Here is an 18,787-nt window from a genome sequence, read left to right as displayed (position 1 = left end):
CTGAGTCAAAGACATTTTTATGTTAAAATTCAAGATGCAATCTCAGACTTACACGAAATAAAGGCAGGTGCCCTGCAAGCTAGTGCATTAGGACCAATACTATATATGTACAATTTTTACCGCAGAAATGCCAATATTGGAAAATGGTAATTTAGCAGTTGCCACCTATGCAGACGATACTGTACAATCTTGGCTTCGCAACTGGAACATATTTGTAAATGTTGAAAAATCAACTCATATAACTTTTACATTGAGGAAGGAAGAGTGCCCGAGTGTGACTCTTAATAATGTTTTAATTCCAAAATCCAATTGTGTAAAATATCTCAGATTACATTTAGATAAACGGCTTACTTGGTGTGAACCTATTAGAGCCAAGAGAACGCAGCTCAAAATTAAAAGTAGAAAAATGTATTGGTTACTTGGCCCTAAGTCTTAACTTAGTTTACAAAACAAAATTTTTCTCTATAAAACTATGTTGAAACCCGTATGGTCTTAAGGCATTCAAATCTGGGGTACAGCAAGTAGATCAAACATAGATGTAATTCAAAGGTTCCAGACAACTTAGACTTCTCGCTAACGCTCCGTGGTACATTAAATATATTCATCAGCGAATTAAAGTATTCGACGCAGTACCCGCCGGGGGAAGCAAAGGAAGAGGAAGACCTCCACTGCGTTGGAAGGACCAAGTGGGAAGGACCTGGCTTCGCTTGGAATATCCAATTGGCGTCACGTAGCGAAAAGAAGAAACGACTGGCGCGCTGTTGTTAACTCGGCTATAATCGCGTAAGCGGTGTCTACGCCAATTAAGAAGACAAGGTACATAACAAGGTTAAATTAATATATAAATAGATATTAGACAACAGCGACGACACACGACGTTTGAAAAGGCTACATCCTCTAGACCCGCCATTTAGATCGTAAGAACTATCTAAGTATAAAATAATACACATTGTAATAATATTGATACACATTACGTAATTTAGCCTAATAAATACTAGTTACTAAATAACCTAATATTAAGGTCAAATTGCACTTAATGCATCAATGTGTGATTCAATTATATTTACTTATTGTCTTACCACAGATTGTGAATTAAGATATATTAATAAAAAAACAAGAAAAAAAGTTAACTTCGGCTGCACCGAAGCTAATATACCCTTCACAGGTGCATTTCTTTTAGTAAGTATGCCCAGTTTGTATGGAAGCTATATGCTATAGTAATCCGATCTGAACAATTTTTTCGGAGATTATGTTACCACCTTAAGCAGTAATCCGTGTCAAATTTCGGGAAGATACCACGTCAAATGCGAAAGTTTTCCATACAAGCCCTTGATTCTGATCGTTCGGTTTGTATGGCAGCTATATGCTATAGCGAGCCGATCGGAACAATTTCTTTCGATATTAAATTATTTCTATAAACAATAACTCATACCAAATTTCGTGAAGATATATCGTTAAATAAGGAAATTTCGCATGCAAAGCTTTTAATTCCGATCATTCAGTTCAGTGCTGTAGTTAACCGATCTAAACAATTTCTTCGGAGATTACATTGTTGCCTTAGAAAATAATCTATACCAAATTTCGTTTATACATTTTGTCAAATGTGAAAGTTTTCCATACAAGAGCTTGATTCCAATCGTTCAGTTTGTATGGCAGCTATATGTAATAGTGGTCTGATATCGGCAGTTCCGACAAATGAGCAGCTTCTTGAAGAGAAAATAACGTTTACAAAATTTCAAAATGATATCTTAAAAACTGAGGGACTATTTCGCATATATACAGGCAGACGGACTGACAGACAGTCGGACATGGCTAAATCGACTCAGCTCAATAAACTGATCATTTATATATGTATATACTTTATAGAGTCTCCGACGCTTCCTTCTGGGTGTTACAAACTTCGTGGCAAACTTAATATACCGTGTTCAGGGTATAAAAAAAAAAAAAAGAAATCAAGCAGTAACACATGAGGAGCTCATAGGCATTCAGCGCACTATAACCGAAATACGGCTGAGTCATAATAACGTAAACGAGTGAAAATATGCAAACGGACATTTTGTACAAATAATACATGACAATCATCTACATAACAAAACAAGGAGAACCTAAGTATACTGACTAAATTTCAGTCTTTTAATTCATTTTAACATCACGTCTTTCTTGTTGACTCATTATACTTTTGAAAATTGTACAAGTTCAAAGAGTGTAAAACCACTATTAAAAATCAGCAGAATCGGACGCGGTAGTTTTGTTTCGTTCACATGTGGATTTTAGACAAATTTCTTTCAATATCGGGCATTTATTCACGCTTGGATACCGTATACATCGATTATTTTCCTTGCACGACGGCCATAAAAATATGATTGAACAAGTTTCAACGTGATTGTACTGGGGTTTTGAAGGTGTTGGCGGATCATCGATTGAAGGTTCGTGAGATTGCATCTAAAAAGACCACGCTGCTTGATAGATGTCGAGTTTGCTCACTCCGGAAAACATGCCGTGAGACCAATTTACAGCAGTGTTTGACAATATTAAGCGCAATCTGAAGAAGATTCTACGACGTTTCTTATCCAACGAAAAAATGGATCTTGAGTCACAATAGAAACTAAAGAACAATAACAAATACGTATAATAGTGGGATTCATCCGGAAAATCACTCTAGAGCTAAACCCATTAAACTAAAGCTTCTAAAAAAGGCATACTTCGAAAAATACACTATCATAATCCCATCGACATTTCTATAAAACTATGAGTTTTCCCGATTTATAATGATTTTTTTCATTGGGTTGAAAAACTCGGAGAGAAACAACTAAAGGTTCACAAAAACAGAATTCAATTTCCTATATAATCCATGAAACGCGATATTTTTCAAGTAACGAGGTATCCAAAAAAAAGGTACTTTTTTCAATATCCTTTGTTTGACACATCACGCGTGAGCCGTATCAAGCTGTCATGTTATTTTTGTTCCTCATTGTTGGGCATTTTATCATTGAAGGGCATACGCCTGAACAACGTTTATACATCGTTCAACTGCATTACGAAAATTCACGTTCTGTAAAGAAGGGGTTCCCGCGATTCACTCAATTTATGGTCAACATAATCTGCTTACCGAAAGCACTATTCACTATTATTGAATAGACCACGCCCAGCATGTAGTGAAGAAAATATAGCAGCCGTAGCTAAAAGTGCACACGAAAACCTTGGAGAGTCGATTCGGCGTCGTTCACAATAGCTCGGACTGACGTATGGAACGACTTGGCGCATTTTACGTAGAAACCTTAAATTGAAAGCATGCAAAATACGCCTTGTGCAAGAACTGAAACCGCTTTTGAAAAGTTACATACAGTTCTGACGTTTTCGGGACAAGTTTTGTTCAGCGATGAGGCTCATTTCTTGCTCAATAGGTATGTAATTAAGTAAAATTGCAGTATTTTGGATGAAGAGCAACTTGAAGAGATTCAAGAGAAATCATTTCATCTAGAAAAAACAACGGGTTGGTGTGATTTGTGGGCCGGTAGAATCATCGATCCATATTTCTTCAAAAATGACGTCGGTGAGAAAGTAACCGTCAATGGCGACCGTTATCTCACCATGTTAACCGACTATTTGATGCCTGAAATAAAAGCTCGTGATATTTGTTCCCATACATCGCATCAATCAATGGATTTATTGAGAGAACACTTCGGTTAGCAGATAATTTCACGTTTAGGGACGGTTGATTAGCCACCAAGATCGTGTAACTTTTTCCTATGGGAATATGTAATCGATTCAGTTTTGCAGCAAAACAGCGTGTCATTCACCAGTTACCAATCGAAAACCTCGAACGAGGCTTCGAAAATTGGACCATCGGAGGCAAAGCAAAAAATAAATGCCAAAGAATGTTCTTTCGAATGATAATAAACGTTTCTCATTAAGTTTGCAGTTTCTGTGTATTTTCTTTAAAAAAGTAGGGAACCTCGAAATGGATCACCCTTTAGTTGGAAGGGAGATTTTAATTTGTCTATCTATAAAATAGAAAACTGCAAGGCATAAGACCTTCCTGTCACAATTAAGAGCTCTTACTGGTAGGTATCAAAGAAACTATTATAGTCATTTTTTACCTACCCTATTGAACAGGGTATATTAAGTTTGCCACGATGTTTGTAACCGCCAATAAAAGACGTTAGCGACCCTATAAAGTATATAAAGAGTCTAACACCAAGAATGTTAAATTGAAATGAAAAACTTAATTTTGATCCACATTAATTTCATCTAATACCGGGAAAAAGTCGGTCAACATCGTGTTATATCGCTCGATATTAAGGGCATTTCCTACCTCATTTCAAAAGAAAGAAGGAAAATAATGCCGTCATACCACAATCGGCACCAATCTGTCAATTTTCGGAGATGCAATTGCGTATCCTGAACTACTCGTTGATTTGGCTCACAAAAATAGCGACAATTTTGTTTGATGACGAAGTCTTTGTGCCAGACTTAAGCCTCATCTGAGAAGATAATTTTTTGATGAAAATCATCTCTGCTTTCCATCATTTTATGAGCCCAATCAGCAAAGCTGCAGCGCTTTTAATGGTCTGTCGCTTCAGTTCTGTTGCCAAAAAGAATCTTAAAATTACTTTCGTATTTAGCAATTATGCGTTGAGTAGTGAACTCAGAAGAAGCACGACGGTGTTTTGCACGAAAGGTGCTGTTTTAGTAGCCACCGGAGAACGTGAATTTGTTTAGTAATCTTGGACACTTTTCATAATCTAAAAGATATTCTCATTGTACAAAAGTCAAACAAAACATGATTTATCGGCGAACCTTACCGAACACACCTTCCAAATTTGATACAAATCCATAAACAAACATTGCCGCCACGAACTGTTAAAATCACATCGCAGTATATAAATGATGGTTGCTTTTCGTCTCTTTTTATACTATATGCGAACTAGTCCCTCAGTTTTTAAGATATCGACCTGAAATTTCGCACATACCTAAGGTAATGGCCAAGAAGTTGTTCATTTGACCACTATAACATTTAGATACCATACAAACTGAACGATCAGAATCAAGTGCTTTTACGGGAAGCCTTTTGCTTTGACGAAATGCAATTTCAATTTTTCTCGAAATTAAGCAAGGGTTATTGCTTAATCAATGACGCAATCTATTTCCAAAAATATCAATACACAAATCGTATCGCCATACGTGAAAAATAAAAAATTTCTCATTATTCTGCGGGAAAAAGGATTAGCACGATTAACAAACAAACAACTGCGATCCGGCGAAGAGAAACCTTCATAGAATCCCCACAACGTAAAAAGCGACAGAACACCCAAGCGTAAACAATATATACTTTTTCCAAAGATTGCTTAGTGTCTTCAACAAACATCATTAGAACAAAAATATATCTAATTTGTATGCGTCAATTAAATGCATTGATTGCGGGTTTGAAAATCATACATTGTGATGAAAAAGTACCCAGAAATTCTACTTTAAATTCACCGGGTAAGTGATATGTCAAAAAAATGTACTTTGCTAAGTTAGTAGGACTGTTCTTAATTACTATGCCAAATATTAAACAATCAGTTTGCATATAGCAGCTTCTAAATCGGTGCACCTGAGTAATGCGTTGTAATTTTTACAATGGATAAAAATATCGAACAAATAATTTGTCTCAAATTTTGTATTTCTAACCAAATTTCGTGTGCGGAATCGTTGCGAATGTTGGAAAAGGCTTACAGTGATTCAGTTTTATCAAAAACACAAGCCGACGGGTGGCACAAAGCCTTCAAAGAAATATGGCTTGAAAATCGTCAAGATGGCAAGAGAGTTCGACATCTCTCGCGAGTCCGCTTTTGTGGATATTTTGGGTACGAAATGAGTTCTTATTCAACTCGTCCTCATGAAGCTGAATTTTTTTCAAAAAGAGTACCATAAATAGATATTTTTTGACATGCTTGATCGTTCGATTTCCGATCCCATATTCATAAAGAGCATTGCAATGAGACATTGGGATGTAAACAAGTCAACAATCATCGAAATGAAGAAAAAAAAACAAGCCGAAACCAAACAACCACGTCAAAGGCGCTCAAAAATCATTTCGTGGTTTCGTGCATCATGAATTTGTTCCGGAGGGACAACAGAAGGAATTCTACATATTTGGCCGTATTGAGACTTTTGCTTGAACATATCTGCCGAAAACGGTCGGAATTGTAGAAGAACAATTCATAGATTTTACACGATGATAATGCACCATCGTATCAAGCTAAGATAATGATAAAATTTAAAGCCAAAAACGCAATGAATACCATCGCTTAACCATCGTATTCACCATATTTTTTTTCTTGTTCCTCAAACTGAAATTGCCGCTCCTTGAAACACGTTTTCAATCGATCGAAGCGATAAAACACAATTCGCTGAGAGACCTGAAGATCTTTCCAAAAAGTACTAAAGTGTTTCGAGAACTGGAAAAGTCGTTGCTATAAGTGTATTACATCTGGTAGGGATTACTTTGAATGCGACAAAATAAATATTGATGAATAATTAAATGTTTTGCGGTTTATTTACAATTTCCGAATACTCTTTTGCTATAGAGAGAATTCAAGAATTTCATATACATGTACATATGTATGGCAGTTAATATGTGAGTTATACACGCCCAATAATATGGACATATATAATGATTTTACAGTTTTCTTAATATTTTTTTCAATAACTCAAGAAATATTTAAGCTTTTTACAAGATTGAAATTCCAAATCTGCAAGTTGAGCACAGAATTTCCTAAATGTGAAGAACTCTACCAGTTGCTCTATTAAATGCTATGAACGTGTTCCATACAACAAGCTTTAGTTTTGATTCTTTAGGGCTTTAGCATATTTTCCTATTATTGCAAATGTATTGAAATAAAAGAGCTTGCTTTGCTACTTTGCATGAAAGTATGTGTGAATATTTGAATCGTTTGTCAATCGAAAGCAAAAGCTTGCAACAAGAGCTTTTCATAAAATTATGCGCTTTTGAACGGAAACGAAAGTGTGAGCTTTAAGCACTAAAGACATTATAGCTTTTGTAAAAGCTCTGTAGCTGTTGATATAAACTTAATGGCTTAAAAACTTTTACGCAAATTAAGCAAAATCACAAACACTTGCCGAGCAAAAAAGCTTGAATGTTCAGGAAATACGAAGTATAACTATTCATTACAAGACAAATACAATGGAAGTAAAGAAAATAGAATGTGAAACTTTGTATTTACAGTAAATAATTAGGTTCACTTCTCAGTATATCACATCAGTAGAACGAGATAAATTAATTAGTATCGGTTTTATGGTGAAACACCGAAGAGAAATGAGTAAGAATTAAATAATATTTTGCTAAGAAATTTAAGAAAGTGCTGAATTAAACTTGTGGCGACAAGATCTTTTATACACAAACCACATCAATCGTTTATTTCTTAAAACGAATCCAATATACGTTTTGCTCAGCTCCTAAAATAGTTAAATCAATTCAAAGCCCATAGTTTCAGAGTAGTCTAATTCGTTTCAGTTTTGTTCTTAACTTAGTTCTTTGATATAATACAGAGGTTTCAGTCAAAAATCCTCAAAGCATATTCGTAATGACAATATTAACAAAGATCGTGGTATGCCTATGGCAAAGAAAAAAGTAGGGGACGGCCTAAAGAATTATGAACTTAAACGCTATAATCAGTCAAATCCATCGGGGGAAGAAAGCAGTTTAGATTTCAGAACTGTTAGTAACTTGAGAGCACATACTTTTGTATATTCCAAGCGAACTCGTCAGCGAACATTGAAAATTGTCTTCTTTCCAGCAACTTGATCGTTCAAAGTGAACTTTGGCAAATCTAAAACATATTCTCAGCAAAATTTTATTATTCTTTCTCATTATTTCTTGCGTCAAACATTTATTTGATTTTTTTAATAAGCGGCAGCGGCAACCCTGCGCTCACGAGCTGTCATTATTCCGCTTTCACTCTCAATTCACCTCCATTTCACTCTCATTTCATTCGCTGCGCGTAACAACAAACATATTATGTGTATGAGTGGGTGGTTGGGCGCCAATGTTTTTAGTTCAGTCGGTTGGTCTACTACCACTCGGCTACTGTGTCACTGTTGCGCTGCTTCAACACTTCGCCGTGCCAATGTAGAGGCATTTTCATAACCACTTCCTGCTTTGCGACCAACGCTGCTGCTGCTGCTTCTTCTTCTTTTGCTGCTTCGTCAAATAACTACAACACTTTTGTAAGCCATGACTTTTCTGACACGCTCTGTATACACGCTCAGTTGGTAACGGGATATCGAATAGAGTGCACGTGCAAAGCGGTTAAATGCGTTCGAGGCGCGTGCGTCCTGTGACAAATTTATGGCTATATGTGTGTGTGTTAGTGTATGAAAATGGAAAATGAGTGATTTTGAGTTTGCTTTTTTTTATGGTGAACAACAATTAGGCAAATAGTGCACACACCAACGAAATTGAGCGCTACGGACAGCCCCTAAAAGCATGCTGCCTACATATAGGCGCATAAATATTATGAAACATAACAAGGCACAAGCGTATTTATGCAGATAAATAGTTGATTTGGCAGAATCTCAGAGCATTGCTGCTGCTGTGCATTTCCCTGAAAGCCAGTCGCTAAAAAGAGGTGAGCAGCATGGGTGTGTGTGCACCTGAATTGTGTTGAAGTGTGTTAAATGCATATAGAAATGCTTATGGAAAGCGTTAGAGGGCTCTCCAAGTATATTTGTTGTGTATTGAAAGTGTTCAATTTTATGCGACCTACAAACCGAGCTTTTACCAAACACATTTGTGTATGAGATAGCGTGTAGCCGAAATTTTCACGCCTCACTAGGAGAAGGGCGAACAAAAAATAGTAAAAACACAAAAAGCAACAAAGGCAAGACAAAAAATTTTGCGAGCCAACAACGGTTAGTGTGTCAATGTGCTAATAGTATTTTTTTCAGTTTTCTTTTATTTTTTTTAATGCAGAAAAATATGCGACAACTAAAAAATTTTTATGTACATATGTCCATATGTGTTAATCTTGTACGTGTGTTTATGTTTTATAATTCTGCACACAACTGTAGTTGTTTAAACCACCAATTTCTGCTCAGACAGCGTTTATGTCATCGCCGCTGTGCGTTGATGTGTAAAAATCGGACAATTTTCGTTGATTCTAACAAGCTAATTAATGTAAACACACACACACACTCATATAGTAACACACACACATGCACAGCTGGGCGGCAATGACAACAAATATTGCCATTGTTGTGTTCTTGTTTGATTTTTTCTGTGTGTTTTCGGCTACGTGATTGCCATATGTTTGTTGTTGCTTGTTTATGATTGCACACTGTTTGCTGCAAGGCCACTCGCACACTTTGCGGCCACGGTGATTAGTTGTTCGGTGCAAAAACAGTGCGTTGTTAGTCTCTAGTTGAACATATTTGAACAATTGTACGGTTGTAAATATATTTTGCTGCATGATTTGTGGGCTTAATGCGCCCAATTGTGGCCTCAATATGAAACCAAACTTATGAGGCAACAGCAAGGCCCACAAAACATGCACAAGAACAACGAAAAAACCAGATAATATGTTAACTGCTAGAATACCCTTTACAGTAGCACCTTTATAGCAAGAAAGGGTATTAAAGGAACAATAGCTTGATTTCGATCGATCAGTTTATATGACAATTATACGCTATAGTAGCCCGATATCAACGAATCAGACAAATGAGCAACTGCTTGGAGAGAAAAGGAGGTGTGGAAAATTGCGTTTCGATAGCGCCAAAACTGAGGCACTGATTCGCCTATATGCAGACGGATCATTTATATATGTATCAACCATAGAGTCTACAAAGTTTCGTTTTGGTTGTTGAGGGTATAAAAACAGCATTTATGTTGAAGGGGAGGTGTGTGTGGGTGCCTGCGTGGGAAAAAATCAACACTGTCTCAACAGAAATCAAACAAGCCACACAAATTCACACATACACACACATATACGAATGTAATAAGTAAAGAGTGCTCTTCTATACGTGTATGTGGGTATTTATATAGCCCTATTTGCTATCACTGGTTGCCATCAAGCATTCCCAAGCTTTATGCAACACCAAACTAACTTCTCTGCTCATATTCGCGTATTGTCACTACCCGCAAGCACGCTTCAGCCAGTGTACCATGCAAGCCATCAACCATCTCACCAACTCACGAAGCAGCCATCGACAGCCATATCATAGAAATATTCCCATTTCAACACAACGCAAAGAATCAACGCATTCCATTCCGACCATACCATTTCATTCGTCAACTCAAGTCAAGTTGATGCTGCTGCCGCTGCTGCGGCCCCTCTGCCTCTGCGGCTGTTTCCGTGCTGCTGCTAAAATACCATTGTAGTCATTTTATTTTTTTCTTTGCTTCTTACTCTGCTTCTGCTATTTCTTCTGTTGTTATGCCTTGCCTCGCTGCGGTTGCTTTTATTGTTGCTCTCGCAGTCAGTCACTGTTTATTGTTGTTTTTAAGGCATTACCGTTACTTTGCCATACTTTGCCTTTTCACTTGAGCGTATTAAACTGTGTCAAAGTATTCGTTTGATTTTCAGGACATTTCACTATTGTTGCACTCACCCACCCCCTGTCCAACAGCGTAATGATCACTTTTATTACAACCCTTAGAAACCGCCCACATAATACTTCAGTTGAGCGGCATAATTGTTGCCTACATTTAGGCACTCATTGGATTTTTCCTTGGATTTCAGCGAGGCTTTGGGTCTATATAACAAAATAACAACAATAAGGTTCGTCTAAATGTGAGCCGAAACGAAAATGATTTGGCCTTGAAAATAAATTAGTAATAAATATCACGTGTTTGTCCAATGTTAAGCGATTTGTGAAAATTGAGAAAGAAGGACCGATTTACCCCAGTTTTTGGTCAAACCCTATTTTTAATATATCCCACATTTTGGCGGAAATCATTTCACCATTTACAAGTGTGTTCGAACTAATGGCAGTAAAAAGTTAAAACAATATTATTTTTACACGAAAAAATGTTATTCCGCAGCCATAGTCGAGGAAAATTGTGCGTTCGGCCTGAGAAAAGACATTTTTTGCTTAAGAAAAAGTTAAAGCTGATTTAAATCTTAGTGTTACTGCGTCCACTATTGGAAAAAAGTTGAACCTTTCGGCAGAAACCCAAAAAGAGAGCCACTACTTTAACCTCGGCAGAGCACAATTTGTTGCAGACCACCTGCATGGGCCAGTTGAAAAATGGTGTAACATATTGTGATCCGACGAAATGAAAATTGTATTATTACGTTTCTGAGAACCCAGACAGTATGTACGAAGGCTAAAAAATGCTTTGATCGCAGATATGTTGAAAACTTGCATAACAAATTGTGGTCTAACGAAACAAAAATTCTGTTTCTGAGGAAGCCGACAGTATATCCGAAAGTCAGAAAATTATTGATCCCAGATATGATGAACAAAAACCAAAATCGTCACATTGCATAAAACCAAACGGGTATGCCAGTTTTTACATTGATATAATAGAGTTGTCTTCTCTCTCGACGAACGACGACCAAACTCTATAAGTCACTCATCATCCCCGTTTTCCTATATGGTGCAGAGGCTTGAAAGATGACAACATCTGATAAGTCGGCGCTCCGAGTTTTCGAGAGAAAGAGATGCATAGACCTTTGCGCATTGGCAACGGCGAAGACCGCAGTAGATGGAGCTGTACGAGATATTGTACAACATTGGAAAACACTCCAGCTCTGAAAGTTTTCGACGCAATAGAAAGCGAAACCTCCACTCCGTTAGAAAGACCAAGTGAAGAAGGACCCGACTACGCTTAGAATCTCCAATTGACGCCAAACAGCGAAAAGAATCTTAACGATCGCAATTAAATTCTTGTTATGAATCTTTTACAGTAGTATATTTGCAAAGGGTATTATAGCTTCGGTACTGCCGAAATTCACGTTTTTTCTTTTTATTGTACAACTTTGTCATATTCGAAATATTTATTATTTCTAAACCTCAAAGAATGTTCCAACAATGTTTAAGTCTTTCCATGCTTTGCAAAAAATACAACAATGAAACCACGCCTACTATTACCAAAAACTTGTGCAAAACTGGAAAGAATGAAAATAATTGTCTTGACCAACTGCTAGCAAATGAGACCAATAACATGGCAAATAACAACAAAGCTCAGAAATAAAGTCATTTTCGCACACAGCAAGCGACGACGAGATGTCTGCGAAATGCGCTCTAACAACAACATCAATTGCAAATGCAAATGGCACACAATAACAACCGTTAAATTTGTGCAAAATAATAAAGCAACAGCCATTTTCGGTTATGTAAAAGCTCAAAATTCTCGGAAACATTTTGAATGGAGTCAGTATTTGTCAGTGTTTTACTGTTATGTCGCTCAAAAGCTATCACCATCTAAAATCCATTTTATTGGCAATTGCATAAATTAAGCTTACGGTTGAGGCATGCCAAACGGCTGTGTCCTAAAGCCATGAAAGCGATGAGTGCATAATAAAAATATATATAAAGTGAAGCTGAATTCAACTGGGGCGAGAGCGACTTGAGAAAGTCAAGAAAAATGTTCAACTTACATACAGTTTATGCGAGAATTAAAAACGATCTTGTGAATGAATAAGTTCTTCTTTTCAACTTCTAAAAATAAAATAAAACCGGTATTCTTTTATCCAGTTTATTGCTATTAAAAGGTTCAAAATGTTCGGTGGACTCAAAGGCGGTTCCAAAGCATTAAAAAATAAGAAATACGCTTACGTGGTTATAGCAGAGTTTCCAACAGTGCGCCCGTCGTTCTTCCGATTCGCTGCTTGGCGCCAATCGGAGAATCCAAGCAAAGCCAAGTCCTTCTCCACTTGGTCTTTATAAAGGAGTGGAGGCTTTCCTCTTTCCTTCTTCCTTTCGGAGGGTACTGCGTAGAATACTCTCAGAGCAGAAGAGTTTTGATCTATTCGGACGACATAACTCAGCCAACGTAGTTGCTGTCTTTTAATTCTGAACTATGGAAATGTCGTCGTATAACTCGTACAACTCATCGTTTCATGGAATCCGATATTCACCGTTGCCAATGCACAAACGACCGTAAATCTTCTGCAGAACCTTTGCACCTATTGACAAGAGAACTCTTTACTCTGCGTTGGATTTCGAGGCTGACATTGTTGTTACTGTTAATACTGATCCAAGATAGACGAAATAATCTATGACTGTCAATAGTGACGTGGGAGCCAAGTCCCGAGTGTCTCCTATTTGTTTCATGACAGGAGATATTTCGTCTTGCTCTCGTTCACTACCAGACCCATTTGCTTCGCTTCCTTATCCATCCTCGAGAAAGCAGAACTAATGGCTTGGTTGGGTAGACCAATAACATCAGTATCATCGGCGTACTCCAGCACCTGTCCACTCTTATATGTAGAAGATGGTACCTACCCTATTTAGTTCTGCAGCTCGAATTATTTTCTTCAAGAAGAAGAAGTCGCACGAAAAAGAGTCGCCTTTTCTGAAACCTCGTTTGGTAAAAGAACGGCTCGGAGAGATCCTTTCCGATCCTGACGAAGCTTTTGGTATTGCTCAACGTCAGTTTACACAGTCGTATTAATTTTCGAAAATCGTGGCATAAACGCAGCTCCTTTTCGTACAGTCAAAAGCAGCTTTAAAATCGACGAAGAGGTGGGGCATGCCTATTCTCTTTTCACGGGTATTTTCCAAGATTTGGATCTTTCACACAGTACGCTCGATAGAACCTTTTATGCGATGTTGAGGAGGCTTATCCCATGGTAGTTGCCGCAGATTGTGGGGTTTCCCTTTTTGTGGATTGGGCAGAGTACACTTAAATTGCAATCGTCGGTCATGCTTTCGTCCGACCATATTATACAAGGAAGCACATGCGTGCTCCTTATCAATACTTCGCCACTGCCATTCAGCAGGCATTATCTTCACATTATGATACAAACGTCTTGATGAAACTCGTGGCGTTTAATATCATTTCTTAAAGAACTATTCGAGAATCTCACTTGTAGATTTGGGACATGCTCGTCGACTAGTTTTAAATACGCATTTTATCACTTAGGGGAAGAAAGATGAAAAAATTGGATTGATTTTTGATTGTGCAAAGATAACTCCGCCTCATCCAGTACCGGGTGTGCAAGGTTCTCAGCTAGTAATTCGGACTATTTAAATTGTTGTAGGTTTTTTAAACAGACTCGCCGAGTTTGAACTTCAATATGGAAACAAAAATTTTACTTTTGAAAAATTTGTTGAGAAGGTTTGCCATTAATTTCTTTAAGTTAAGTAAATTTAACAGATAAAAGAATAATAACAGTATCAAAATTAAAAATAACAAAATTCAAGCTAATTTTTGAAATTGATTGCCAATTTTTCCGATTGAAAATATTTTAACGCAAATGAATGAGTAGGAATTGAACTAATTTCTTAAGCCTGCTTGAAGAGAATAATGCGACGAAGCGACTTTAAATTATTTCTTACCCAATCGTAGAAACCATACATTGGCATTTTAAGCCTTTAAACATTGATAAGAAGTACAATGACTTCTTAAGAATACTTGTTTAAGTTAAAATAAGTCACTTCCCGGTAAAGAGAGCAGCATACCAAGAAAAGCGAAAGTAAAGTAATTGCACAAGAAGAATAAGTGTTTGGAATGCATTTATTCCCCGCTGCCGTTAAAACCGTTAGTTCAACGAGCACACCCAAGCAAAAACACAAAGATACACAGTTACACACACCCACAGATAAATATATAGTAGCCTAGTTAAAGCCCTTAAGCGTTAAGCTTTGCAAAAATGCTACGTGCGGCGGATAGCAGCCCCAAGTGATGGGTACGTCTATGAGTGCCAACTAACCAACTTAAACTTATAAGTGTGCGGTTCTGGCGTTTGCGTTCGTGCTCTGTGAATATGTGTATGGATGTATGTGGTATATCTTATAATCTTTTCTTCCTGAAGTCACCACTGAAAAGGCACACACAAGTATTGTTATGCATGGCTGTGTTAAGATTCTAAAAAAAAATGTGTTCCGTAAGTAAGATTTACTTTCAAAGTTCATAGTTGTGAGTAAAATACTCAATTAAATTACATAAGTTATTGTATATAAATTATACTTAAATTCATGGGACGGTAATGCTTGAGCTGTCGCTGAAATACATTTTTTACAAAAATGTGTTTATACTGCTATATCTCGTGTTTCGAAAAAGAGCTGCCTTTATGTCGCTATGGCTTGACTTGGACAAAACTAATACAGCTGTGTAAACTAACGTTGAGCAACACCAAAAGCTCCGTCAGGATCGGGAAGGACCTCTCCGAGCTGTTCGATATCAAGCGAGGTTTCAGATAAGATAACCCCTATCATGCGACTTCTTCAATCTATTCCTGAAGCTGCAGAGCTGAATCGAGAAGGTACAATCTTTTACAAGAGTGTGCAGCTGTTGGCGTATGCCGATATCATGGGACATAACAATCGTGCCGTTAGTTCTGCTATCTCTAGGCTGAACAAAGTAGCAAAGCAAATGGATCTAATAGTGTACGAGAACAAGACGAAATATCTCCTGTCATTGCACAAACAGTCTTCGAAGTCCTACATAGTTTCGTCTATTTTGGAACCAGCATTAACATCAGAGTCGAAATCCAACCCAAAATAATTCTTGACAAAAGGTGCTACTTCGGACTGAGTAGGCTATTGCGAAGTGAAATCCGCTCTTGACGAATAAAGGCCAATTTCAACAAGTCATTCATCATACCCGTTCTGTTATATGGTGCAGAGGTATGGACGATGACAACCTCTGATGAGTCGGCGTTACGTGTTTTCGATAGAAAGGTTCTGCGGAAGATTTATGGTCCTTTGCGCATTGGCAACAGCGAATACTGCAGTCGCTGGAACGATGAACTGTACTAGATTTACGACGCCATTGACATAGTTCAGCGAATTAAGAGACATCGACTACGCTGGCTATGTTATGTCGTCCGAATGGATAAAAACACTCCAGCTCTGAAAGTACTCGGCCCAGTACTCGCCGGGGGAAGCAGTGGAAGAGGAAGACCTCCACTCCGTTGTAGAGACCAGGTGGAGAAGGACCTGGCTACACACGAAATCTTCAATTGGCGCTAAAGAGCGTCAAGGAAGAACGACTGGCGCGAGTTTGTAAACTCGGCTATAACCGCGTAGGCGGTGTTTACGATAATAAAGAAGGAGAAGTACACCTCAATCGGGTCTAAATAAGCAAAATGACTGCCGGGAGTGGATTAAGGACTGTACCTTTGGGTTCCCCCTGCGGGTACGGGGGGACCCCTCCGGGTTCGAGGGGAAACTGAATATACCCGCGGTAAGGCATGCCTGTCGTAAGAGGCGACTAAGATCCTGGCCACCAGTCCAGGGCTGTATGGAGGCTCAACTGGTCGTAGTTTCGGCTACAAGGTCAATACCAAAGACTTAAACCTGGTACCACGGGGAGCAGTAGCCCCTGGAGTTCGCTCCAGTCTGTTCATTGGGTTTGGCCCTTTGTGGAGATTCGTGGTGGCTGTGGTTAAAACCCAAATCGCGGGAAGAACTGACTTGTCAGTCGAATGTGGAGTTGCATTGCAACCGGGTGCCGGACCCAAAGTACGGCAGAGGTTTTAGATGGGCCTCGAGCCCTACCAAGGTGGTTAGTGTGTCCTTACCGCACTGTCAATTGGTACTGAAAATCCTTACCCAATTTTCGGGGCGCTGATCGACGCATTGTATTGATCCGTTGTGCTTTTGAGCACCGTGGAGTTAAGCTTTTCATAAGCAGGATCCCACGTAAAACACATTGACAGTTGTACCTTTGGGTTCGGGGGGAAACCGAATATACCCGTGGTAAGGCATGCCTGTCGTAACAGGCGACTAATATCCTCACTACCAGTCCAGAGCCGTACGGAAGCTCAACTGGTAGTAGCTTCGGCCACGAGGTCTGACCGGAGACTTAATTCTGGTACCACGGGGAGCAGTAGTCCTTGAAGGTAACTCCCATCTGCTCATTGGGTTTGGCCCTTTGTGGAGATTCGTGGTGGTTGTGGTTAAAACCCAAATGCGGGAAGAACTGACCTTGTCAGTTGAATGTGGAGTTGCATGGCAACCGGGTGCCGGACCCAAAGCACGGCAGAGGTTTTAGATGGGCATCGAACCCGACCAAGGTGGTTAGTGAGTCCATGCCACACTGCCAATTGGTACTGAAAATGCTTAGCATTCTCAGGGCGCTGATCAACGCATTATTTTGATTCGCTGTGCTTTTTAGCGCCGTGGAGTAAGGCTGTCGTCAGCAGGTACCCACGTTAAACACACCGGATGTTGTGCTCAATATTCGGCAACATTCTTCAATACAATTTGTGGAATTGTTCTAGCCTCTAAAACAATTATAGCGATCGTTAAAAACGTTTAATATCAACAAGCCAATGTAAATACCAAAAATAGACGAAGAATCAGTTAAGGAAAGAGACAATGCTGCCTCGCAGTAATAGTTACAGGTTTCAGAAAGTACTCATCCGAATTTCCATGAAATACTGAAGTAAAAATTGTATTTATGTACATAAATATAGCGCTTATGAATATATAAATATTTACCCATTTACTCAAGTCATACGGGTATTCATAGTTCTATGTCACAAAACAAAGCTACACCTGATTCTACGGTCCATGTTCATATAAATGTGTATATAGACAGAAACTGTGACACAGCTACTTGGAATTATATCCATAGTACACTATAGTTGAATACCAATAAGTAGCCAGCCACTGCTGCATCGCAAGTGGAATGACCTGTGACTAGGTTAATGAAAACTCTCCACTATCAAGCAGCGACACCAGCAGAAACAGCAGCACTGCGACAATTGATGCACACATATGGGCATGGGGCATGAGCCTGGGCACTCTTTTGTATGGCCATGTGTGCATGCAACACCATTCATATGGAAATTATGTCTTACAAAATCACATAAACTTGCACCGACACACACACACGCGCGCGCATTCGCATGAGTAAACATGCACAAAAGGCAGGGACATGCCCACACACATACAACTGACATACTACGGTCATGTGTGATGTTTGCCATAACTAGCATTCAGCGCTCTTCGCCTGAAGCTGGGTGAAAATTCCAGCCAGCAAAATGGTTAAATACTTTGGTGGTTATGTTGGCGGTTGGTTCTTGGTCGAGCACAGCCAACTTGGTGGCCAATATCAATAACTGCAGATTGTAATCACACTGCGATATGGCATTTATTACATCGGCGAATATTTAGCACAATACAGTGAAGAAGAAGTGAAGAAAATTTTGGAAACTTCTACTAAAGGCTGTAGCCCACTATAAAATATAATTAATATTATTATTTATTATATGTGCATGGAGAAAAAATGTTCGACAAAACTTTGCTAATGATCCGGCAATATTGACTGGTTATGAAAATTAAGATAACAGAAATTAGAAATTGAAATAAAGGGGTTTTCAATAGGGGCGCTACAAAGTAGACCGACGGAGACAACAAACGACATCATTTTTTCCCGCTCTTTTGGTATTTCTCTTTAGTAAAGTTTGCCATTTAATCGTACAACTTTACGATCCAACGAGTCAAAGTTGTTTAAATTTACTACTGAAATTCGTAGTCAGTGGCCTCAACTCTAAGAGCATTAAGTCCAATTTATGGTCGTCATAATCGTCCTGTCAGATCAACAATTGAGCGTCCAAAAGAAAATGTAAATACACAGGCACAGTACAAAATGTTCTCGTACCAGTGA

At 38.5% G+C, this 18,787-nt stretch overlaps 1 protein-coding gene across 1 annotated transcript in view; it reads left to right on the top strand.

Annotated features, from left to right (window-relative positions):
• The first annotated feature begins 8,295 nt into the window (after nucleotides 1-8,295).
• LOC120775959 overlaps nucleotides 8,296-18,787 on the top strand; it is a 30,529-nt gene continuing 20,037 nt past the window's right edge. The window contains exon 1 of the mRNA XM_040106371.1: nucleotides 8,296-8,633. The gene's annotated coding sequence lies outside the window, so the exon portion shown is untranslated. The remainder of the gene's footprint in view (nucleotides 8,634-18,787) is intronic.

Source organism: Bactrocera tryoni, chromosome 4 (assembly GCF_016617805.1).
Source record: "Bactrocera tryoni isolate S06 chromosome 4, CSIRO_BtryS06_freeze2, whole genome shotgun sequence".
Classification (NCBI taxonomy): domain Eukaryota; kingdom Metazoa; phylum Arthropoda; class Insecta; order Diptera; family Tephritidae; genus Bactrocera; species Bactrocera tryoni.
The sequence above is the reverse complement of the archived record's forward strand: the minus strand, read 5'-3'. Positions and strand labels throughout refer to the sequence as shown.